At 41.6% G+C, this 25,017-nt stretch overlaps 1 protein-coding gene across 7 annotated transcripts in view; it reads left to right on the top strand.

Annotated features, from left to right (window-relative positions):
* RBMS3 (RNA binding motif single stranded interacting protein 3) overlaps positions 1-25,017 on the top strand; it is a 722,203-nt gene that overhangs the window by 405,040 nt on the left and 292,146 nt on the right. The window lies entirely within an intron of this gene.

Raw genomic sequence — 25,017 nt, 5'->3', positions numbered from 1 at the left:
CTGGTTTTACCCAAAAAGGAATCTGGGAGGGAGTTATGGGTGTTGGAGGGGAGGGTGGAAGCAGTAAGGAGTGCTTGGGGTCAGGGAATTGGAGTTACTGCAGCAAGTTGTAGCATCACAGTTGGGATAGGACATGGGCAGAGACAGGAAAAGTGGGGCTCAAATGTGTAAGACAACAGGCTTTGTTCGCTTCATTGCTTTTAGAATATTCTGTTTTATTCTAAATGAAGGAGAAACCCAGAATTTTTTTTTTTTTCCCGGTGATCTCTATAAAGGTCTTTCAGCCGCATGCCCTTGTTGCTTGCAGTATTAGTTGTGGTGGTGTTGTTTATTAACTTATTAAATATGGAGCAGTAAACACCATTTATTTTTAAATGAATCAAAATGGACTTGTTGCCCTTCATGGCTTTTTATTAATTGAATATTTTTGTTCAGCTATCTGCTTTCAGGGCAAAGGTTGCAGCCAGGAGATGGGGGTTGATGGGACCTCCGTTTAAATGCATGTTTCTCTATGTTAATTGCCTGCATATTTAACCAACCAAGCATGTAATACTGCAGAAAGTAAAGGGTTTTGTGGTCAACCTTTAATCATGAAACAGCAAGAAAAAGTCTGAGCGACCCGGTTTGCCTGAGGTGTCTTGGTTGCTCTTGTCAGTCGCTTCAGCTCACAGTAAATTGCAGGGTAAATTCCACATAATTTATGGAATGTATCTTTAAAAAAAGCCCCAAAACTGAGGAAAAATCAGTATTCAATATTTTAGTGTTTAATTGTTGTTTATTTGTTGCACATTATCTTAGTAGTTATTTCCTTTTTAATAAAACAGATTTTATTACTAGTATAGATAGTTATTAGGGAAGAAAGTCACGGAACAGACATTAAATATGCCTTGAGTTTTGGAGACAGATACATATTTATCAGTTTGGGTGAATGTGAGTTCTTCCATCAGAGAGAATTGCATAGCTACTGCTTGCCCTGCTCTACTTCTTGGGCTGTTGCTGTAGAAGTGTTAAAATAGCTACACTTAAAGAGGATCGTATGCCCTGCAACAAATCCTTCTGTGGCTGCTGGGATTAAAAAGCCTGTGTTTTGTGACCCTGCTGTGTTTTTTCTAGTGTCTAGTAATGGGACTGAGTTTTTGGAACTTAAAGTATTTGAGATTGCTACCTCTGTCAAATTTGTTTGAATAGGGTAAGGCAATTCAGAAATTATGGGGAAATATATGTAGATACTTCTGCAGTATATTCTTTGCCTGGCTTTTTACTCCTTTTGTAATTATTTCTAGAATTCAGTTTGCCTTTTCGAGCATATATGGAGCTGACATTTCCAAGGACCATTCAAAGGGCATAATTTTATATGTGAAACTGGAATTGTGTTCTCTCATGTGCATTGCTACACTTATCTATGTTTAATTTCTTCTGCTGGTTTATTAGCCAGTCACTTAGTTTGATAAGGTCCTTCTGCAGATCTTCCCAGCTGCCCCCACTCCTTTTTGTTCTGAATAATCTTGTCACCTTACTGCTTAGCCTCTTCTCATGATTTAGCAACAGGTTGTGCGGTATGGGTCCTGGCAAAGCTCCACGTGGAAGTCCATTGGTGCCGTTCCCCTGTAGTAAGAAAGACCATCCCCTCTACCCTCCGTTTTTGTCTTTTAACCAATTGTTTATCCAAGAACTTTCACTCTTAAGCTATGGCTGCTTAGTTTCCTAAGAAGTCTTTTGTGGGGGGCTTGTCAAATGCCTTTTGGAGATCCAAGCAGACTATATTAGCCGGATCACCCTTATCCACAGGCTTGTTGACCTTTTCAAAGAACTCCAGTAGATCTGTGAGGCAAACTTACAAAGGCCAGGTTAACTCTTTCCACATACTGCATTTCCATTGATTTTACTCTGTTTCTGTAATTTCTGGTAATTTTTGCACCAGGTTTACAGACCTGTAGGTGCCCGGATCTCACCTGGGATCTTTTCAGAATACTGTCAGCACTTGTGCCTGGCCTCAGGTGCGAAGTCAATTTTAGAAAAGAAGCTGCACATCACTGATTAGCGTGTGTAGTCAGCTATTGTGTCCTGGAGCTCTTTTCAAACAGGGAGTGTGAATACCATCTGTTGTTGCGATTTATTAGTGTTCACTTTTGTCAATTTGTCCCATAACCTCCTCTGTGGTCATTTCAAATTAAGAGTCGCATCTGTTCTTCTGGGCTTCCTAAGCAGCTGCTCTCTAAAACAGCAACTAAAAATGTGATCTATGCATTATATCCCATTTTGCCCAGTCTGTGTAGGGATAATTAAAGTCACCTGTGAGCACTCCGCTCGCTTTCTGCCCTGACTGCTTTTCTGCACGTTCCTCTGCCTGTGGCCATTGGTGTTGCCATCCTGGTGGGGCAGCCAGTGGTAGAGGTAGCTCTCCAGTAATGCAGAATGTGCTTCACTTTTAGGCCTGGGATTTCAGTTCTTGCAGGTTCTCCGTTAGTCACTGCTGTGCTTAGCCTGATCGTTTCTCCACCACCAGCACAGCTTACTCTCTGTGCCATGCATGTTAAATTTTACTGTTGTGGTGGTCTGCTCATTGCCGCACTTTCACAGTCTTTCTGATACGTGTTTTCTTACTGTAGTATGTATTCCAGTTCACCGATCTTATTTCTTAGGCTTAAAACGTTTAGGGAGCTACTAGTGCTTCAGATGTGTTGTTGGCACAGTATTTGAGTGACTGTGGTTACTTTCCATCCTATGACCACTTAGATTCTCTGGCCTGTTGTTTAATTGGCAAGAGGGATGGATCCAGCGATCACCCTCTGATTTCCTCTGAGGTTACCAACTCTGCCATCTGTTTGCCTGATGAGAGAGACTGCCGTCACTCCAACCTGCTCCTTCCTTCTGGTTAGATCCAGCTTCTGTAGGGACACTTTCAATGGCAGAAGATGCAAAGTCAGCAGCTCTCAGTGGGGAAGGTCCAGCTGTGACTCCCATCCTGCTTCACCACCTGAATGCTGCCTTGAGCTGGCAGCTGCCATAATCGGCTTGGGCCTGCTGTATGACACTGATGAAACATCCCCTGTGAACTGCTCCCTCTTCTCCCTGAGCAGGATTTGGCTCCATTGCTTGGAAGTGATGTCCCTGAAGGTCTGCTGAATTTCTCTGTCTTACCCAGTCCCTCTCATTTTGCTGTCATGCTCTCAGGAGCCAGAATCTCCTGCTGAAGACCGTAAATTGTCTGCACAGCATACTCGGGTGTGCAGCTCTCCCATGAAGAAGACATAGAAATCATAGTTGGCATGGTAAATTGGGTAATTCCCACCTTAATTTCTTCTCCCTGAGTATTTGATGGGGTTATTCCTTCAGCTGCTTTCTATCCAGGTAACCTGGTTGACCTCCCCTCTGGTGTCTACCCAAAGGACAAAAGCCAGAGTTGTCTTCTCCCTCCATGCAGTGAAACTCATGCTCTTATGGTCTCAGCTTAGTTCTTGGAAACATGGGGCTCCTCTTATTCAAAAGAGTGTAGAGAGGGGTTGGTGGGGAATGGAAGACATAGCAGTGGAGAGAACATTTACAAGACCAAAACCAAATGGGAAAGGCACTGACTGTGAAGAAATTGGTGTCTGGTATTAGGCAGGGCAAAAAAAACCGTGTGCACAGTGCTGGCAGAAAGAGTAAGTGAGGATAAACAGGCCATGATTAACTTACGAGTGAAATATGGGTGAGAGTTTCTGTCTACCAAAGCAGCAAAGTTTTGATACAAGAGAAAGAGCAAGCTCAGTTTTTATGACAGGAGCTGTGGCATGAAGCCACTGCACAGTTGGGTGCAGGTTCAATGACCAAATTCTTGTCCAAACGCATGCACGTGTGTCGTAGAGTTCTCCTGATGTTGTGAGTTCGGAGCCAAGCAAATATAGTCAGATGTACCTTTTCAGTGCACAATTTCATTCAGCTGTTACAGTAATCTAAATAGCCGCACCTCTGCAAGGAGTGCAGTGGAGGGAGCAGGGTGATGTCCTCTCTTTGGGGCCATTGCAGCCAGCGTAGGAGCTGGGCTCTGGTGGATGCTGGCTCAGGGTTTTCAGGGCTGGGGCACGCTCTCACACTCTCTGCCACCCTTTTAAACAAGCCTGTCCCTGGAGGGTGCCTCCTGATGCAGGTCCTGGCTCTCAGGCTGGAGAGAGGGCCAGCCATCTCTCTCACCCTTGACCAGGCTGACCGGCTGCGATGGGGTGCATGGGAGTGTGTGTGGGGGGGGAGCTGCGATGGTTGGCTGAAATGCTGGGGAGTAGGAGCAGGAGGAGTGATTTGTGGCTGCGTTATGGTACATCTGCTTGCAAATTATGTGAGTGTTTGCCAATTTGACTAAGAAAAGTCTCTAGGTTTGCACATGGAAGAAAATAGAAAAATTCAAAAAAGGAGTTTTGTCAAATTAACCATCGAAAGGCCAGCAAGGTGAGCTTGCTGTGTTTTGGGAGTGAGGATAAGGCAGAGGAATGGCTATGAAATGCTCCCCTATAATTTTAACTGAAAGTTGAGACTATCAGTCAGTCATTTCATATTAATAAGGCTTATAAGAAAATGGGATTTTCAGATTATGATTTTAAAGCCCTGTGTTCCCACTGTGTTTTAGGGAAGAGTGGAAGCACATGTTGCCCACAGGACTAAGTGAAACCAGAAATTTCATTTCAGTTTAGACAGTCTTTACTGACACTCTGCTCCTGGGTTTGGCATTCCTGGAAGGGAGAAAGAAGTGGAATGTAAAAGGGGAGAAACTTTCCAGTCAACATTTGGTTTGAATTTACACATAACTTTAAAAAAAGAAAGGAAAAAAGAAAAAAGGCAGAAGTTACTCTTATAATTTTAGTGTTGGTCCACTTTAACCTCAGAAACACTATTTGTTCTGCAAACCTCTTGTGCGCTTTTCATTCTGTATGGTGCATCAATGTCCCTGCGTTGCTGTTTTATCCTGGTAGAGAAGGATTCAAATGGAGACAACCTTGCAATAGAGGAATGTTTGGATTGACATATAGAAAAGAGTATTTCTTTATTTTACTTATTTATTTTATAAATTAGATAACTCCCCGCATTTCTTCAGAAAACAGAAACAAGATCTAGTATAACAGCTTATTTCCTCTCTAGCAGAGGTCCACACTGCAGACTGCAGATCTAGTCTGTGCTATTCAAATCGTTGTAAGAAAATCTCTGAGTTAGGGTGAAGAAGGCCTTCAGTTTTAAGACCTCAGTTGCCCTGTACAGTGTTGTCAAGGAGCTTGTGATATATATCTATATATAGATATATGTGTGTTGAACTGTTTTAGTAGAAGTTGATGTATGAGTCCATCTCATAAAATACCTTATAATGCAAGAATTGTCAATTGTGAGCATTTAGATACAAGTTAGAGAAGTTGCAATTCACGAATAATAACTAAAAGTATAATTTTGGTCTAGCGATAAACTTTCCAAGAAAGAAAAATTTAATTATCAATCACAAGATCACCATTGACATTTGAAGTTGACGGTAGGGTTCAACTCATTAACGTTTCAATTTTGCATGTGACTTTACTCTGTCTCCCGAATATAGAAGGGGCTGCCTTATACTTAGCATTAGATGCCTGCTGAAGCACAGTGCTGAAGGCAGCCTGGAGTTTCACTATAATCAATCTTCTTCGTAAAACGTGTGGCAGCTCTGATGCAAACTTGTGCTTCAAAGTTCATTTTAGGACAAAGGATGTATAAGCTTACTATTATGGGATCCACAGAAGCTACCATTTATACTGAGCCCTACACCACAGTATTTTGTTTCGTAGTACAGTTAGAAATATCACAGGCCTGAGGATGTATTTGAAAAGCTTCCTTTCTCTTTTGTGATGATGTAAAGGTAGTGTTCCCAGGTCTGATGCACTTGGCATGAATTTGGTCGTTACAGCTAGACTGCGTGTCAAAAATGTTATCTCCATTATTTCAGTGAAACCCTGACTATGTACTTAAGATGGTAGCCTCAAGGAATAGGTTTAGCATTCACTTGGAAAGGACATTACAGTCCTGATATTTATGTTGACTGGCCTGCATGCTTGTTTTAAACATACCTGATTTGGGTCTTTTGGATCACTTTTCAAATTTGGGGCTGAATCTTCAAATATTTGTCAACTGCTATCAAAAGTGAGACACAGAGGTGTGCGATGTGTGATGCTTACACGCCTCAAAACCTGTGGTACTTTAGGGAAAATAAAACATTGCTCTTGTTGATAAATGCTTACTTGTTCTGCTTGCACTACTACGCCTGAAGCTGCGCATGGATCACTCCCTGTGGTTGGAGTACACTCAGTGGGTTGTTTTGATGCGCAGTTCTGGAGGCTCTTACTTCTATGCGTATGAGCGTGAATACCTCCTTTAATTACTAAATGGGACTGCAAGATGAGTAAGAACTGTTGGAAAGCTCAGAGTTAATGCAGAAGAGAAGAGAATCTTTTTGCTTTGCAGGCTTCTGGGAGGAAAGAAGGTATTTTACACCAACTGGCAAAGAGATTACAGGGCACACTTCCAAACCTTCAGAAAAAGTTTCCCACAAAGACTTTTTTTTCTTTCAAAAAAAAAAAGCCATGCTGCAGGAATTAAGATGGAGATATCGCTGACCGAAAGGACATTTTTTCTGAATGAGCCGAGAACCAAAGGAAATGACTCCGGGGTTTGAAATCCTTTTATTTCCTCTGAGGAAGATATCTGTGCAGCTGAAATGAACCATTCTGGCTGGCTCCAAGCCAAACTTTATGGGAACTGAGATTAGGAAGTTCTATGGTCAAAATAGCCATTGAACAAATTGCTTCCAGTTTAAAGCCTCAAATTTCCTGATAAAGCTACAGCATTTAACCCTTCCTTTTTTTTTTTTTTTTTCTGCTGGGTTGAGCGACCTGCCCGTTATTAGGCCCAAACTGTTTATCCAGCCGTGGTCCCTGCAGTGCTCTCAGAATTGCCTGCAAAGCACTTGCTGATTGTTACATTTGTGTGAGATAGGCAGAAGAAAATCCAGAAAAATGTTAGAACAGGTTTGGGTGATGCTTCCCACCTAAAGTAGCAGAAAAACTGCTATCAACAGGAAATCAGATTGCCAGCTGCACGGTGGCATTGTTGTCTTGCAGCCCCTTTTGAAGGGATGCTTTGTTTTGTTTTATGGCAGGGTTAGCTGGCTTGCTTGACCTTCCTGAACTGAATGAAGAGGCAGCAGCAATAGCAGTCGTGTTGGACTAGATGACCCACAGAGGTCCCTTCCAACCCCTACTATTCTGTGATTCTGTGATTCTGTGCCTCTGAACTGCCATATTTAAACCAGAAAGTACTAAAAACCAGTGTGCTGTGACCAGAGCACCAAGCCTGGCCTCTGAATGCTCTGGCATGGGCTAGCTAATCTCCAGAGTAATGAAATACATGAATTAGAATAAACATTTTTGTTTATGGATTTCCTTCCCTGTTGCCTTCGAACTGTTTTGCCTGTGGTAGATAAGGACTTGCTAAGGAAGGCCCGGGAGGGTGGCAGAGCTGGTGCTGGAATTGGGAACGAAGGCCAGGTGTGCTGATGTGTCCTTATGCTGCCGTGCTTGGGACTACGTTGGGTCAGCCGCTCTGTCACATACCCGTGTGCCCGTCCCCTCGTGCACATGCCCGTCTCTTTAGCATGTGGGCAGCGCTTCAAAGCAGAACGTGTCTGGTGTGGGTGTAGGCTGTGTTTTGGGCAGTTCCTGAAGAGGATGTTGGTAACGGTGCCGCACTCACAGAGGTGTGACAGGATGCGGCCACATCCGCTCTTTCTGTCCCCACCAGCACTGTTTTATTCCCCAAAGTGTGTGTGCCTTTGTGCATACTTTGTGTATCATGTGTTAATGCCTTTGTGCAACCTAAATTTTAAAGTCCTAAATATTAGGCAGATGTTTCCATCACTTCACCTGAGAGAGTAATTCCCGAAATAATAAAACTCATTATTAGTAAGGTTTTTGTCTTTATACTCAGCCTAAATTTTGCTTTTCCTAATTTAATCCCACTACTCTTCATTATCCCTCCTCACGTACCTCTGGGCACCACACTAATTAATTTATTTCCCTCTTTGGTTTTTGCTTTTTACCCTTCAATATTATGGTTCAATGTTAAAATACATTCTCTTTTCTTGTGTTTACTCAGCCCAACAGTTGTATTTTAGCTCCAGCAATCTTTCCTTGTAAAACTGTTCCTGCTGACCTCTATTCAATGTTATTGTTCATCAGTGAACAAACCCTCTGGTTTGTTTACAAATTGCTGGTATCAAAGTGATCAGAACAAGATGCATTATCCCAGGTAAGTGTGTGAGTGACATTATAAACTGGGAATTTATGTATCAGTGCCCTTAAACCATTTTTGTTTGCTTTCTCTTGGGCTTTTTTTTTTTGAGGGAGATTAATCATAGTTTTTATGATCAGATTCGAAATCAAACCGGAGTCTAACACTTCTTAAATGTACTTAGAAAGTCCTAATTAAGAAATATTTAGGGCAGAGGTGATTTTAATAATTTGATGATTTTTAAAATGTGTTATATGTGTTGGTAACCTGGCATGAACCTTTCAAAAGGCTTGGTTTGTGTGTGTCTCTTCAGTCAGCACTACTTCTGGAATGATTTCTCAACATCATGAAGGCCCTTCTTTCCTATACTGACTTTTGTTGGTGATACGAATAATCAGCCTCTCTGGTACTGAATGACATTGTCTCATGTATTTGTAGACAGCTATCACATCTGCCCTCCCTCATTCTTTTTTCCTTGTACTATCATTTGTGTCCTAGACATAATAAGCCAGGGCAGGTAAACTTAAGTGCTTAAGTCACTAGTGAAACAAGTGCTTGGTCTGCCATTAGTCATCTGAATCTTGACCAAAACATCATTTCTTCTCTTCCTTCTTCCAAAAAGAGCACGTATGATATTTTTTTCATTTAAAAGTCTGCCCTTCAGTTACACAACAGCACTATGCTCCCTTTGTGTCACCAGTGGTCTTAAAAATAAACAAAAATCCCCAAACAAAAAACCCAAGCCCAAGTCCCAGACGATGAGCAAATAAAGGCTAGAAAGATCATGTCTTTGTCATCTGGCAAATGTGGTACATACCACCACACAAAGCAGGAATGATATGAGCTTTGCCTGGAAAAAACAAATCACTTATTAGAGACTGTGTCTGTTGGGATACCTTGGCTAACTCCTTTTGCAGAAAGTCCTGTAAATTATCACTTAAAATTTCCACAGGGCTTTATTTTTTTCTGTTAATCATTCTATCAAAATATTATCTGTGGTTTTCTGTCACCTGACAAAGAGGAAATCCTCTTTGGACCACATCCCCATGGAAGATTGATTTGGAGGAAAGGCCAAGCTGTGTGAAAGCAGTGATTGATACTACTTGGCCTGAGGAAAATTGCTGTAGGCCAATAACAAATGCTAAGCAGGAAAATTAAGAGTAAGGAGTACTCAGAAAGGATTCTCTAAAGTCATGCATTTATAGTCCTTACCTTAGAGATGATGGAAAACTCCTGATTCATGCAAGACGAGCAACAAGTAAGTTCAAACTGGAGAACTGTTATGAATAATGGTTAGCTTGAGAAGTTGTAGTTAATAGGCACGTGAAGCGATTTTGCAGTGTCTGTATTAAATAGATCAGCAATAGGACTAAATTATTAGTAGTCAGAACTATTATTCCTTAAAATAGTTTAATGAATTTAAGATCTCCTCACAGGAGGTCTGTTAGTCTGTTTTGAGATCCTTGCATGGAAACTAAAGCTACGTGAGGAGGGAGGGAGAGGTTGTCTTCTATCCACAGTCAGAGGTAAGTGTTGGCAAAGCTAGGATTAAACCTTCAGAGTTTTCTTTACTGTCCTATGTGCATCTCACAAAACTCTTTACAAGTGTCTCCAGGAAGTAAAAAATTCATAAAAACCATTTAGACCAGAAAAATACTGCATTAATTGGGTTAATTAAGAAGGCGTCCTGGAAAGTGAAATGTAATGACTGAATGATAAATATGTAATCTGCATTTTAAAATCCTGTGCGGTAAACCTGAGTTTAGAATTGGAGATGGCCCTTTAATTCCATGTTTTTTGTATTGCACAGTTGTAGGAAATGTGCTGATTTCTGGCCATGCAAGCTACTAAAACGACTATGAAAATTCTAAATTTATCTACTAAAAATATGCAGCAGTACCCCTCATGCAGATAATAGCTACAGTGACTCAGGTAAATAAAAATGTAGTAGTAGTGCTGGATAAACACTTAAAGATATGTTCCCACGCATATGCTTTTGAATTGATAATGAGTTTATTGTGGCCATACATCTTTGTCATTCTCCATGACTATTTGTATGCAGCAAGTTTCACTGCTGTCAGTGTTCATGGAAAGTACCATTTAGATTAGTGAGAGACACATTTTAGTCTTGGGGGGAGCAGAGTATTCCATCAGCATTTGCCGTCAGAAAGTAGAAGCCTGGTCACGGTACTTTGCTGTTTTAAATTTAAACTCGATGAGCTCAGCACTTCATTTTTTCTAGAGGGAATGAGATGAACTGGTGAATGTAATGTTACACAATGACAGGTTTTTGATAGTTAAAAAAAATTCAGACAACTGTATTTCCTTTTTAAGTGATAGACTGAAATGCCTATGTTGTTCCTGGAAAAGCTTAAATATAGATATATATATGATGTAAGAACGTACATAAAACTTGGTATTTAAGTAGGCTGTTTTCTTGCCTAATCATATTAATGAGTTCCAAATAGTGTTGTCATAACAAATTGCTATAAATTGTTTATTAATATTATAAATTATTTTTATAGCTCCCCTCTTTTAAAAAAAGGTATTGTTTTGAACTGGACTTTTCTGGAGGGCTGAGCTGGAAGAAATTTGTAATAAAAATTCTGGTGAAATATTGGTGCTTAATCATTTACAGATGGAGCTATACATTTTTCTGATTCGTAAACACTTTTGAAAAATCTTGAGTTTTCATTTGAACATTTGGTAGTAAAAATACTCATGCTGTAAAGTGTTGATGTCCTGGGTGGTTTGGATCACCACATGTGGCTGTTCTGCACATAGGAAATACTATAGCTGTGTAACTGTTGTGATTGAATGTGGGAGGTATAAAGTCTCTTAACCTATGAGTGTCTTTGTATCAGACCTATCTTTTGAAAAGTGTGGAGTTTGCAGCAGTTCCCATCAGTCTAGCTTTAGTTTCTCCCTCCTTCTCCCTCCTTTTTTTTTTTTTTTTTTTTTTTGTAGCTCTTGATCTGATTTCCTAATCTATTGTTGCAAGCAAAGCTAACACACACGAATCCCATGGGCATCTCTGTCCCTGCATTTAAGGCTTCTAAATTGCTATTCCTTGACTGATGAAAACTTTTCTTGAAACCAGCCGGGCAGAGGTATTGCCAGTGGAAATCAGGAGTCATTCTTCCAATGTCATTAGTTACTACATTGCCATGAAGCTTGTTTGGTAGCAGTGAGCCTGTCGGTACTGAGAGGTGTAAGATCCTGCAGAAGGACCGAGGCATAGCTGGTGCTGCCACATTTCATAGGAAAAGATTAGAAGTGACAGCCAGCTCTTCCCTTGACTGACTTAAACAATCGCTATCAAAACGAGTGTAGTCGTGCTGCATTCAGTCATTTTGTGCGGTAATATATGCTAACACCAGGGACGGGATAGAGGAGGTGGTGTTTTGTATTCATTGGGCTATGTAGTTGGGAATCTGCTAGTCATGTGTCTCCCGTGCTGTTATTTCCAGTAATATTCTTCATGTTGGAGCTTGTTCCAAATGTCTGAAGAACTGGGAGAGGCGGATGCAGTTCTCTCTGTGACACTCTCCACGTATTTTTTTTGAGTGACAGGTTGCTTAATTTCTTGCTGCTTCAATGTTTCCCCATCTGGTATGAATGAGAATTATCTGTCTATCTTGGATTCCTCCATGGTTTGCATCGCTGAAGTACCAGAGTGCCTCAGTCTTGGATGCATTGATCTCCCAACACCCCAGGATGTAGGAGAAGTACCGTTAATCCCGTTTTACAGAGTTTTAAAGCAAATGTGTAGCATAACAGATTTTTCAGGTCAGTGTTTGCTATGAGACATCTTTCCCTCTGGTTAACCGTATATAACACCTAGAGAAGATGGAGGATCTTGAAAGTAACATTTGCTTTTTATTATCCTCCTGAACATATCAGTTGGGTAGTTGAACTGGCTAACTCTGGACCTATTGCCTATTTTAGCCAAGGTAGGCCCTGCTTACTTTATAGTCAGGGCACTCTTTCAGGAAACGGGCTGTGACACTGACCACATCACTGGTGTTTCTGAATGAGCGGTAGGTATTCTGAATCGGATTAGAGCTGGGTGGCCGAACGTGCTGTTGGCACAGTAGCCTAGCCTGCTGCGTTACCTGGGCTGAAGACGACTGTGAACGTGAAGAAGAATGAGCATAACCTTCCTTTTTATCTGGGGGATGGTGCCCAGTGTAAGGATGGGAATATGACCAGGTTTTGGTAGTGTTTAAGATATACTCAATCTTGTGTTTAACACGGATTTAACAATTAATAGCATAAACCACGTGTAGGATAAAACAAGTGTCTTGAATTTGGCATGCGACTACAGCACTAGAGGGGCTCGCATGTTGGTATTACAAACTTACAGGAAAGATTGCTGTCTTTGCGGTTGGAGTTGATGCATTTCTTTCCCAAACAAATTATCTTGGGGGTTGTGTACATGGGAATGAACTTGCTCTGATTCTCTTAACAAGCTGTGAAGGAGCTGGGGGGAAGGAGCCCCAAGGAAAGATGTTGGAGGTGCTCCCAGTTCTGCGGAGAAACAGGATCCGGACTTGAGCTGAGCCTTGCAACCCTCTTTTTTCCTTTAACCAGCAGATTGCCAAGGCAAGTGCATTTGCTTCTGGGACACTGCAAGACAGGACAAAGTACCAGTACAAGTTGTAATCAGGTGATTTCCCAAACTCCCTGTACAAAACTGTCAGTAAGAAGCACAGGTCCTAATTCAGTATCACCACTGTCTTTTATTTCCTAATGTGTGGGACTGGCTCAGGACAACAGCACTCAGCACTTGTTCCTCTTTTCTACCCTCTGTCAGCACTCTCTGACTCGCTTTTAGTCTTACTTTCAAGACCTTCGTGACTTATGAGACATGTGTCCTTTGAAGAGACGTGTACTTTCTTGGTACTTTTCAGATTTGCCCACAAAATTGAAATCGGAGAAATCTATTTGGCTGCTTAGTGTGTTTGCTTTTGCAGGGGCTGTTTGCTCTGTGTTAATGCAGAACGTTGTGGCGGATGCGTTTGTATAGACAGATTTTTGTTGGTTTGGTTGAGGTTTTTTTTGGTTTTGGTTTTTTTTGGTTTGGTTTGGTTTTTTTTTTGAATAAAGCTAGGAGAGATTTTGGAATTGCCCAGGATAGTGCTGGGGCTTGTGCCTGTTACTCTTGCATTGCCCAAAGTATATCCAAAAGAAGGTGCTCTAGTTCGGGGATGGCTGTTTTTGTCCTTGCTTGGGGTGGCGCACACACGCATCTGCGTCTCCTGTGGTATCTGCACAGGGTGATCCCAGGGCATGGAAGGGTGAGTGTTTTCAAGGCCCCGATTTACTCCAAAGGCTTTTCAGTGTGTGTGCTACAGGCTGGTGCTCAGCCTTCATTTCCTCCCTCCTGCTAGAGCCAAGGACAAACTCCTGTCTCTCAATACATTAAACCTGTCAATGTTTGACATAAGCAACCAAAAGATTGATGAATGGAATGTGAAGCAGCTGGTTTTGGGGGTGTGTTATTTTATTATTGATAGGCCACCATTTTTTTTAAGAACAAAACCTGTTTCAAAGGTGTCTTTTCAGTGATTAGTTGAGGTATTTTACAAGAGAAAAACAAGTTCTGTTGTGAACACCTATAGTGACTCATCCTGCAGGTCACCATTTCTGTGAGGACCTTGAGATCTCCATCCCTAATGACCTCTAATGAAGGTGCTAGAAGTGGATTTGACATAAGCATTTCCAGTAGTTTTATAAAAATTTTTTTAGGCAGTGGTAGAGCATTTGGAGGTCAAGGATCCTGCATTCTGCTCGGAAGCAGGAGAGGAGCCTTGTCAGTTCTTAGCTAGGATTACAGCCAGAGCTCTGGGTGTGGAAGGATCATTCTGAGATGCAGTAGGGATTCTTTGTCAATCCATATCCTACTCCTTGCTCTGCAGAACTGAATACCTGGCTGCCTTCTACAGTGCAGGGTATGCAGCTGGTTCCCCTGTCGCTAACTCGCTCTCTCGCTGTCGCTCCCTCTTTGCTCCGTTAAACCCTGCCTGCTTTTGCAGAGAAGGCAGCCCGCTTCAGCTGAAATGCTGCAAAACCTCCTTTCCGCCCGAAAGGCCTGCTTAAACCACAGCCTGGTATTTTATATCTGGAATCATCTCTTCAGCCGTCTACCTTTGTATAAGCCTTTTCTTTTCTAATGATTTAATGCTATATTTTTATCAGAAATGGTGTGAAGGGCTGCAATTGTGAGACTGCTGACGCACATACCAGAGTAGGCTGTTCCTGACTATCAAATCTGTTTTAAATATCCTCTCTTACTAGTGGCAATAATTAATAATTAGGAAGGGGAAAATATATTTTCTAATTATTTATTTGGCAGGAAGCTTTTTCTAGGAAGATAAGTAAATACCAAAGGAACAGTGGGTTTAAAAATATTGTGCAAAGTTTATGTAAACAAATTATGCGAAGATAAACAAAAAATCCAGAGTGTGGGCTTTTGGCTCTTGATTGATGAGCTTTTCCAGTGCTTCACTGGACAGGATCACTCAGTTGCACCATGCTGTGTGCAAAACCCTTCTAAGGCTTTGTGCATCTGTTTCTGGCGATCTCTCACCCAAGATATGTTTTTATTTAAAAACCTCATGTGTATCAGTAAGTGCAGTGGGCAAGTTGGTCTTGGTGTAACTTTGAGGTCATTGGAATCATACCAGAGGAGACTTCGGTCCCAGCATCTCTTCTCTTGCAGAGGGCCACCCAAGTGCAGTAGCAATGTATTCGTAAGCACGGATGTTTGTTTTCATCTATTTTTTAGGGTAAGCGCAACACTTGTTGAATTCCACAGACTGGGGCAAATACTAGTTACTCAAAAGCAGCGTAGGCAACAAAGAGTGATCACATGCCTGTTCTTAACATAGGGCAAACCAATTCCTGTTCTCTTTAACACTTTGAGAGAAAAGGAATGTGTTTGTTTTTTGTTTTTTGTTTTTTTTTTTTTTTAAAGTTCCAGGACTATCATCTGGAACTTGCACATTGTTGCGGCACTAAGGATCATTGGACACGCAGAGCAGTTGGAAGGATTTCTGTGTAGCTTTTGTTTTAAACCACAGACTTTTGTTTTGTCTCTAGATTTCAGAGTGCAGTGAGAACCCGCATCATGTCACAAATAAACAGGATTAAACCTAAGAGAAAGAAAATACACCAGTGACTAAATCAGGATGTTATAATTGCATATGACAAATACATATGTTTAGTAGGTTTTTGGTTTTGGAATCCAGAATCTGGTGTCAAGGATAACGTAGTGGTTATTTATCAGTGCTAGCCCCAAATGCTCTGTTACACTTACATCCCACATGAAAGTAACTTGTGGATTTGCATTTTCGGCGTTTTTTGCATGTTTGTTTCAATTCTTTAACAGTGCAGTGATTCATCTATCCTGAAATAGCACATGGATAACAGCTGTAGGAAATCATGCAAAAATTTTATTAAGCACTAGACTCTGAAATTGCCTTTTTCCACTACAAATGCACTGACATCTGGGTCATATCTTCTGGTTAATTCCAGTGTGCCTGACAGTGTAACACACGAACAAACGAGGGAAAACAACACAAAACGCACAAAAAAAGGAAATAGAAATCAGTGTTCCTTGTGTTTCAGACACTGTACTCTAGCATATCTTTTGGATTTTCCTAATAAATCTCACTGAAGGTCTGACTTCTGGAGGGGATGACTATGAAAAGTCAGTATGACAGAGCTGGCTACAACTATCATGAAGTTTTAAGGTTTGTTATTCTCTACCAGTCAAACAAAAATTGCAGAAAGCTATGTCCAGAAGGTAGAAGCAGGTGTCCTCCGTGGGTCTTGTTACTGGGCATTGAAAATAAAAGGGATCAGAAACCATTCTCAAGTTTTCTGAAAGCTTTTACAGTGAGAGATGAACATAATTTCAAACAGACTGTAACAGATAAAGCAAGAGAAATGCTTGCTGTGTAATGACTGGCTGTCTGAATAGCCTGAAATTTGTATCTATGAATTTTTTTTTTTATAATATGGAGATTTGTACATCCACTTCATACATAAGCTTTTGAATGCTAATCTGTCTTTTAATTTACAGAGGTTAACATGAGAAAAATGCGGGTGCCCTTAGAAGTGAAAAAATACTGCCATGAAATATGCGGTCTTTCTTCAGCTGGTAGTTAGCTCAATATGTATAAAGTTTCATTAGTTACAAAACATATTTATTACAGGCTTGAAATTATCAATGACAGCTAGGCAGTATAAACCTGTTGTTGTGAGAGATATTCAGTGTAATATTAGCGTAAATTCTGCAGTTTGAAGTGTGATTAAAATGGGGCTCTATAAAAATAATATCTGTAGAAGATAGAGCTAGGAAGAATTTGTGTAGACTGTCCACCTGATCTTAAGGCAGGCTTAACAATACCTGGTTTATTTCCTACAGTTATTCCTGCATCCTGTCCCCCAAAAGTTCCATGATTGGGATTCCTGAACATTCCCAGGCAATGCATGCTCTGCTTACCCACAGGTTTTTTCATGACATCTAATGTATTTTCCTTGCTGTGTTTTAGGCTACTGTTCCCAAGGAACATGGAAAAATAGTTTTGCCTTTACACATTGCAGCAACTGTTAATTTGCCAGAAGACTGTTACACTGTCCCTCCTCTGCCTTCTCCAGTAACTGACCCCAGTTGTTTCAGTCTTTCCTCTTAGCTTATACTGTCCAAGCCTGTAATTATTTTTCTGTTCTACTCTGGACTTAACCAGATGGTCGTGAAATGCGGCTTTCATAAGTGGGCACAAACCTCTGAACTGAACAGTGGAAGGATTACTGTAGCTGTTTTTTGCACCACTTTCCCACTCACGCGTTGCGGTAAGATCTGCTCTGTGGTGCTCCTGTGGCGTTGTTCGGTTTGCTAGCGCGATGAGCTCCAGCATGTGTTTGTCAAAGCTGCTGCCAGGCGGTCATTCCCCTTCTTAGTTAAACGTATGTCCCCAGTATGACCTAAGCACCGTATTAGGTTACTTCTGTTGCAGAATCTCTTCTTACCACTTTTTATTCTTGCTATTTATATGACAGAGTCAACAAAGGAAGGAGAGAGGGAGTGAAGGCTCCTATGAGCAAGTTACTGTAAGGTGGCAAGTTCTTGCATGCTCCTCGGTGACTGTTCAGGTCGACGCACCACTCTACACCGGAGTAAATGCAAGTTATTTATGAGAGAGGTTACCTTCGGCAATGGAGGAGCAAACTGCCTTGCATTTTTCATGCAGTGAGAACTTGCAAACGGGGTAGCCAGGCAGATGATAGATGGTAATTTGGTCCTGTATCGCTACTTCGGTTTCATCCTGAACTATAAGAAAAACTAATTAACTGTGTTTTAAATATGAAGGCCTTTATAAGCATACCATATGATGTAGTGGAAAAGGTTTCTCATCAAAACTAAAAAATGTACTGAGGAATTTTAAATTGTGAATGATTTTTATTCTTTCTATTTATTAGTGATACTTTCTGAGCCAACTGACTTCAGGGCACTCGGAAATTTTCTGGCAGTAAGGAAAAAGAATCTATTTTTAATAATTCAGCTGAAATTTTTAGTCATTCAGTTAAAATTACTTGGAGAGGAATCCACAGTCCTGTTTTAGAAAGTCATATTTGAGCTCTGAGTCTCATTTTAAGGCTATTTTTTCCTTACGTGCAAAAGAAATTCAGAAGTTTTTTACAAGGGGCAGGGGGAAGAGACATCCGATGGAATCCCCCAAAGCTGCATACAGGAAAGTTGCAGGGATGGCTACAGACAGATCTTCCTACGCAAGAGACATTTACGTGTTCTCTGCACGTACAGAGGGCAGTTGCAAGTGAGGTAAGTGATTTGGTTTTGTGGTTAAGCAGCTAGTTTTGAAGACCTGTTGTGACTTCTAAAGAGCCTTCATATATCTGCCCGAAGTCCTACTTTGGAGATTTTTCAGTGAACAAACATCTTTTGGCACTGGCGATGCCACTTGGTTCAGCTGCCTGGAAGCTTCTGCTTCTCCCAGCAGTTAACTCGGAAGTGCTTAGAATCTGGTTGGGCCTACATGTACTTAGTATTTAGTGTCAGTGCGCACATAGACATTCTGGAAATGCAGTTACTTTCTATACATGTGTGGGTTTAATGGGATTTCCGAGTAGTGCAAGAGCTCATTTTTTCCGAGATGCTGAGAGAAACATGAACTCGTTCACACAGTGGTTCTGGATTGCTTTACCTAAGTCTTTTGCATTGGTTCGCCATCTATTGATGTGCAGTATGAAGCAGTGGACAGTATCTAAGGAGAGAAAAAGAATATCCTTTAATCGAGTAAAAAGTCAATAAAATGCATTTTTAAAATGAGCCTGAAGGCACGAGCTATTTTTCATAAGCTCAGCTCTTTCCTTTTTGGTCCTCTTTTCTCTCCAGTCAGGTTTTGTTATTAAGCGCTGTGGCTTTTTAATCAAAGCCCGCAGTTACCCGGAGTACATTTTGATGCTGGCTCCGGCCCAGGCGCAGGCTGCCGAGGCTGCGCATCAACAGAGAGCCCGGAGCAGCGTTCCTCAACTTGGACCTTTTGTCCCGGCTTGCTTCCTGCTGACCGCCCAGTGGCCCTTTGCCTGGCTGCTTGTCAGGTTGTTCACACAGACGAGAGTTCAGTGTTTGTAAGGGCAGCGAAATCTTGAAGCAAATTAAAAGTAGTATGTGATGCTCTTAGAGCAAGAGTGCCAGCTTTCTTTTTTTTTTTCGTTTTCGCCTCTGTGGATTTGCTAAAGTACAAAGGTCACAGGGACGAGATAGGGCGGTTTGGTGTGCTGGGGTGTAATTACATTCCTGCGAGGGAAGAATGGCGCAAGATATTTACTGTCTGACTGTTCTCTTTAATGGCAGGGTTGAATCGCTGACCATACGCGAAGCCTGGTGAAAACGTACTTTTACTTGTCAGAATACAATTTTAATACAGTTGCTACAGCTCTGTTGCAATATGTCCAGCCTAAGCACTGCGTTTAGTAGCCAGAGGAAAGAACTGTACTTGGACATGTGCTTTAACACAAAGCCTCTAGTATGATGTGTTCAGCATATTTTCTGTAAAATGTCATTGTCTAGCTCTTTTCCTCTGCTACATACATGTGTGATGCATGTATCCATATATGCATAGTTACATATATGGACATGTGAATATACATAATAATTTTAGCGTTTATCATAGAGGTAGAAATACAGTTGTAGCTGCAGCAGTCTGATGATGATACAGGGAGCCCTGAACAAGTCATTTGTGCCCCAGACCTTTTTTCTTCTCTTCCAGCTATGTGAGCTGGACTAGAGAAAGTCACTGCTACTCCCTACAAACATTGTAGGCTTTGATTTGCTTTTTTAGTGCTTATGGCAGAGAGGAAAAGTATGGTAGTGGAAACCTTTCCTCTCAGTTAATCCCATGTGCATTATTTTCCTGCACACAGGTATTTTACTGCTGTCCTGAACTATTAGGGATTGATAAAAATAGGAGATTCCTTAACTACCTGGCCTGGAGGATGATTCAGGAGAGTAAGATCAAGGTTTACAGGATTAAATGAAGAGAAAGAGGAGGAGGCTGAACATCCAAACCCTGCTTGCTGAGAGCAGCCTTTTGGCACAGCCCAGCGAGGGCCGGGGCAGGGGCCCTGCTGTGTTGGAGTCACCTCCCTGACGACGGCAGGGCATGGGACGTGAACGTCTGTCTATACGGGCAGGGGCGGGAGGAGTTAACCCGGCATTTTCCATGCCGAGAGCTCAGCCTGCTGAAGAAAGGTGGATGTAGATCCAAAAGCTGTTGAAGGGCGCTTTGTGTATGCGTGTGTGTGATTTCAGTGATTGAAAGCTGAGATTTTTCAAGAATTTCCTAGGATGCAGCCAGGTGAAACTCAGTAGGAAGGAGCATGCTTGTGCAAGGTTTTTGTAGGAAGCTGGCTCGCAGCAATACAGAACTAGGTTATGAGTCCTAGTGCCTCTCTCTCTCATTTCTCATTTTGCTGTCTTCATTCCTGAGGGACTCCTTCGTATCATGAAGCCCATTTGACTTGTGACCTAAGACAGGTGGTTCCCCCCCCCACCAGCTCAGCAGAGGTGAAAGGCTAGGGCAGTATCCCACAACCAACCTAGCTTCCACATTTTTTCACAATCTTAAACACTACAGTACTTGCAGATAATTTTCCGCTGTCAAGATACCTGCTTCCAATGGTTGGAGGATAAGGGGAAATTCTGGGGTTAATGAAACATTTTCAGAAAGCCTGCACAGGAAATCGTAAATAGTTCTCAATACTAAACATTTTTTTAAAAATTAAGGGGAAAAAAACCCAGTCACTTTTCTAATTGGAGAACACCATTAGTTGTTCCTATCGTTTATCAATATAATTTAATTTATTTCTGGCATTTTTCCCCTCTATACATTTCTTGTATCATTATATTTTTAATATCATGGCTATCAAATCATTGTAAAGGGAGAGAACTAATGCTTTACGCTTATGGGAACGAACATTATTAAATACAGAAAATTAAAATGTCTTTGATTTTTTCCTTTTTGTTGGATCTGGGTTTTTTAGTTGATATTTGTTCCACACTACTTTTCCCTTTGCAAAATACTTCTATATTAATAAATAGCTGAGCTTATTATACGTGGAAAATGATTGCTCCCCCAGATGTTAGGACTCAAGAACCATCTTTGGAGCCAGACCACCTAACCATGCAGTTATTTCTCTGATTTTCATGTCATCTTTATAGTTTCGACGTGGGCAGCCAGACAAATTAGCCTCCATTAGTCCATTTTTTCCCTCAGCTTCCAAGGTTTTAGGTGCCTGAGAATCCCTAAATCTTGGTCTGTAAATTTATGCAGCTAATAGATCACATATAATAAAAAGGAGAGGGCCAAATTGCTCTAGAAATACCTGGAGATAAAAATAAGAGGGGACTGGATTGTGAAAAGGAAGGCAAGAGAAAGCAACGTGTGTGTTTGCTGGAAATGCATATTTTTGGTCTTTGGGCAAGACCAGTGGGCACCGGTGGTGACTACAAGCTGAGAATGCAGTGGATCTTATAAAAGTTTGAATATTACACAGAATCACAGAATGTTCGGGGTTGGAAGGGACCTCTGTGGGTCATCTAGTCCAGCCCTCCTGCCGAAGCAGGGACTCCTACAGCAGGCTGCACAGGACCTTGTCCAGGCGGGTCTTGAATATCTCCAGAGAGGGACACTCCACAACCTCCCTGGGCAGCCTGTTCCAGTGCTCCGTCACCCTCAGAGGGAAGAAGTTCTTCCTCATGTTCAGACGGAACTTCCTATGCTTCAGTTTGTGCCCATTGCCCCTTGTCCTGTCGCTGGGCACCACTGAAAAGAGTTTGGCCCCATCCTCCTGATACCCACCCTTATAAATGCTGATCACGTTCCTCTCTGCCCAACTCTCCAGGCTGTCCAGGTCTCACTGAATGGCAGCACAGCCTTCTGGTGTATCCACCACTCCTCCCAGTTTTGTGTCATCAGCAAACTTGCTGAGGGTACACTCTAACTCTTCATCAAGCTCACTGATGAAGTTGAACAAGACTGGGCCGAGTACTGATCCCTGGGGGACACCACTGGTTACAGGCCTCCAACTAGACTCAGCGCCGCTGATGACAACCCTCTCAGTTCTTCCATTCAGCCAGTTCTCAATCCACCTCACTGTCCACTCATCCAGCTCACACTTCCTGAGCTTCCCTATGAGGTTCTTATGGGAGACAGTGTCGAAAGCCTTGCTGAAGTTGAGGTAGACAACATCCACTGCTCTCCCCTCATCTACCCAGCCAGTCATGCCATAATAGAAAGTTGTCATATTGGTCAAGCATGATTTCCCCTTGGTGAATCCATGTTGACTACTCCTGATAACATTCTTTTCCTCCACTTACTTGATGATGACCTCCAGAATGAGTTGCTCCATCATCTTTCCAGGGATGGAGGTGAGGCTGACTAACCTGTAGTTTCCTGGGTCAAATTAAAGGGTTTCTTCGAAGTTTGTCCATTTGAAGGACTACAAAGGAAGTGCAATCACATCAGTAGCGAATGCAGTTCAGAGGACGCCCTCAGTCTGGTTGTGGTGGTCACAACACTAAAAGGTTGGTATGAAATGGTTGAGGAAAGTGTATGCACACCAGTGGCACGCGGGACAGCAAGAGTACAAAACTGCTGGCTTCCAAATGGCTGAAAGGATAAATGCTGAGTTTGCACGCACAGATGAAAAGTTTCCTTGACAAGCCATGCTGAATTACACCCAGGGAAAAATCCACATGACCTTAAAAAAAAAAAAAAAAAAAAAAAAAATCAATATACCGTTTTACAAATATATTGTTATTCTCTGGTTTCAGTGACTTCTGTAAGCTGCATATCTGATGCCTGGCTTCCAGGTCCAAGCAGTAATGATATATTAAATAGCTGTGTTTTTTAAAAAACAATCTGTTTTCTTTTTGACAAAAGTGAAATATTGAAGCATCTGCTGGCAAACTTGTTAAATTAGTTGCTTCTTATTTGGATGTCATTGGTGAAAGAAGAAATGCCGTACAGATGTGTGCTTGAATGCTCTGGAAACAACGTTAAGGTGGTAGGATGTTGATGACATGGCTTGGCCTTTTGGGCCAGTTCATAACATCTTCACAGCTTAGTTGAGTTGTGTTTTTACTGGTTGGATAGCAAAGCCTATGTGTTAATACAGAGTTTGAACTAAGGGAAGAACTGTTTTCCTGGCTATCAGTAAAAAGCCAGGAATGCAGACGGTTCCCAAACATAAACATTCTTGTCTGTATTTCAGTTGTAAGTAGGTGTAGTTACAGATATTTGTCTTGAAGAAACAGAAGATCCACATACTCAGTCCCCAGAATTTCTGCACAGTTTTTTTGGGGTCCAAAGTCTGTCCTCTGTACCAGTTATTTTGTTTTTGGAAGATGCATATGATCAAGCAGTGTCAGCTGGAACAACACTTCCGTGAATTATTTTAAGTTAGAAATAAGCTTTTGCCTAGTACTTTCCTATGTCCATTTGGAGTGCTGTTTCAGTCGTTTTTTTTCCCTTTGAGGTCCAACTTCTCTGTCAGCTGCAGCCAGCAGTGAATTAATACTCTTGGATGAAACAGGACAAAAAATGAGTTTTCCATCTGTTAAATTTTTTTGAGGATTTCTTCACCTATTCTGTATTGGGGAGAACCCAAGATTTTTTAAAATGGAGGCAGGGAGAAGAGGGGGTCGGGGTGGGACACCAGTCTGCTGCTTTTCGAATCTGAAGAAAAGCTTCTGCATGTAAAATTAGCTTTTTCAGCCATCTGTTGATGTAGTAAAAGATATTTTCTCTGTACCTGCTTCTCTCATGTCCTTAGCTTGGCACTGCTACAGTGTCATAACCACCAGAAAGAAACAGTCCAAACAGCTGGCTGAGGGTTGGAAAACTCAGGCTGGAGCTCTGGGTCTGAATCATTGTCCAGCCTGACCTCTCCCACTCCACCCGGGGGTGTCCTGACCATCAGGTTGCTCTGCTGCCCTTAACCTTGTTGCAACTTCGAGGAGAAATTACAATGCGGAGGTGAAAGGTCTGTAGAAACCACTAGATTGTTTTGTCTTAATTTCAGTGGATTGGAGTATTTTTCAGAGGAAAACTCTTTGGCAACCTCCCAGTCCATTCCGCTGTTGAGTTTGCAGTATTTGTGTCTGTCTTAGGAGCAAGCTGCAAGAAAAATGAAGAATTCCTTGGAGGGTCCAAGCATTGGATTATATAGCCCAGGACAGCAAATGTGCCTGGGTCCAGGACTGCTCGCAGGCTGCACTCGGTCTGAGGAAGAAGGAAGTAGAGCAAACCAGTAAGACATTCGCTAGTCTGGCCTAGGAGTTTAGTTTGATGAGAAGAAGTAAACATCCAGTTTTTAGACATGAAACCTTGCGGGCAGGAGCATCTCACAAGAGGTCATAGTAAGATGCGGGAAAGCCTTTGATTTAGAAATTAAATAGCTACAGTAACTCGTATAAACACTGTAAGATGGAAGGTTTGCGACTGATAAGAGGATTAGAACATTGCTCTAACATTGGACATTGTGCACCTCCCATCCTCCTCCCTAAGATGAAAGTCCTTCTTTAAGCTGAGACCTTTTGGTAGTCACCAGTTGAACATTGAGAGGAACATGCTGTCAAAAGTTAACTCTAAATTAAGATATTTGTTACATTAAGTGATTATCTCTTCAGGCGTACGCCCCCAAATGAATATCCATAGAGAGTCTTTTATAAATATTTCTTTCAGAAAATGATAATGATGAAGTGACTTGTTAAGGAGGAGAGGACAAAGACTCATTCCCTGCAGTGATGCCTTGTTTGTTCTGAAGCGTGTAAACAAATGGTGAGATAATTCCTTCTCTAGAACACAAAGGCTACCTTCAATGTACAAATTTGACCAGGCTTTTCTCTCTAGTTTTGCTAAGCTTATATAAAATGTGTGCCGATTCTTCTCTTTTATCTAGAGAAATAATTGCAATATCATAGTTAAAGCTGTATATAAACTGATCGTTAACTGCAGATTCCAGAGACTTGGGGTGTTGTTTTTAGTTTATTCAAAGTTATCTTTCCTTTCACATTCTTCTGTGCAAAGTGGAATGCTGTGCTGCGATTGATCTGTTTCTATAAACTAGTGCATCTTGCATAATGCATCTGCTTTCTTTGGATCTCAGTCGTTAAGCTTTCTGAGAATACCTTGGGTGAAATGTTGA

The sequence above is a fragment of the Opisthocomus hoazin genome, chromosome 4, assembly GCF_030867145.1.
Source record: "Opisthocomus hoazin isolate bOpiHoa1 chromosome 4, bOpiHoa1.hap1, whole genome shotgun sequence".
Classification (NCBI taxonomy): Eukaryota; Metazoa; Chordata; class Aves; order Opisthocomiformes; family Opisthocomidae; genus Opisthocomus; species Opisthocomus hoazin.
The sequence above is the reverse complement of the archived record's forward strand: the minus strand, read 5'-3'. Positions and strand labels throughout refer to the sequence as shown.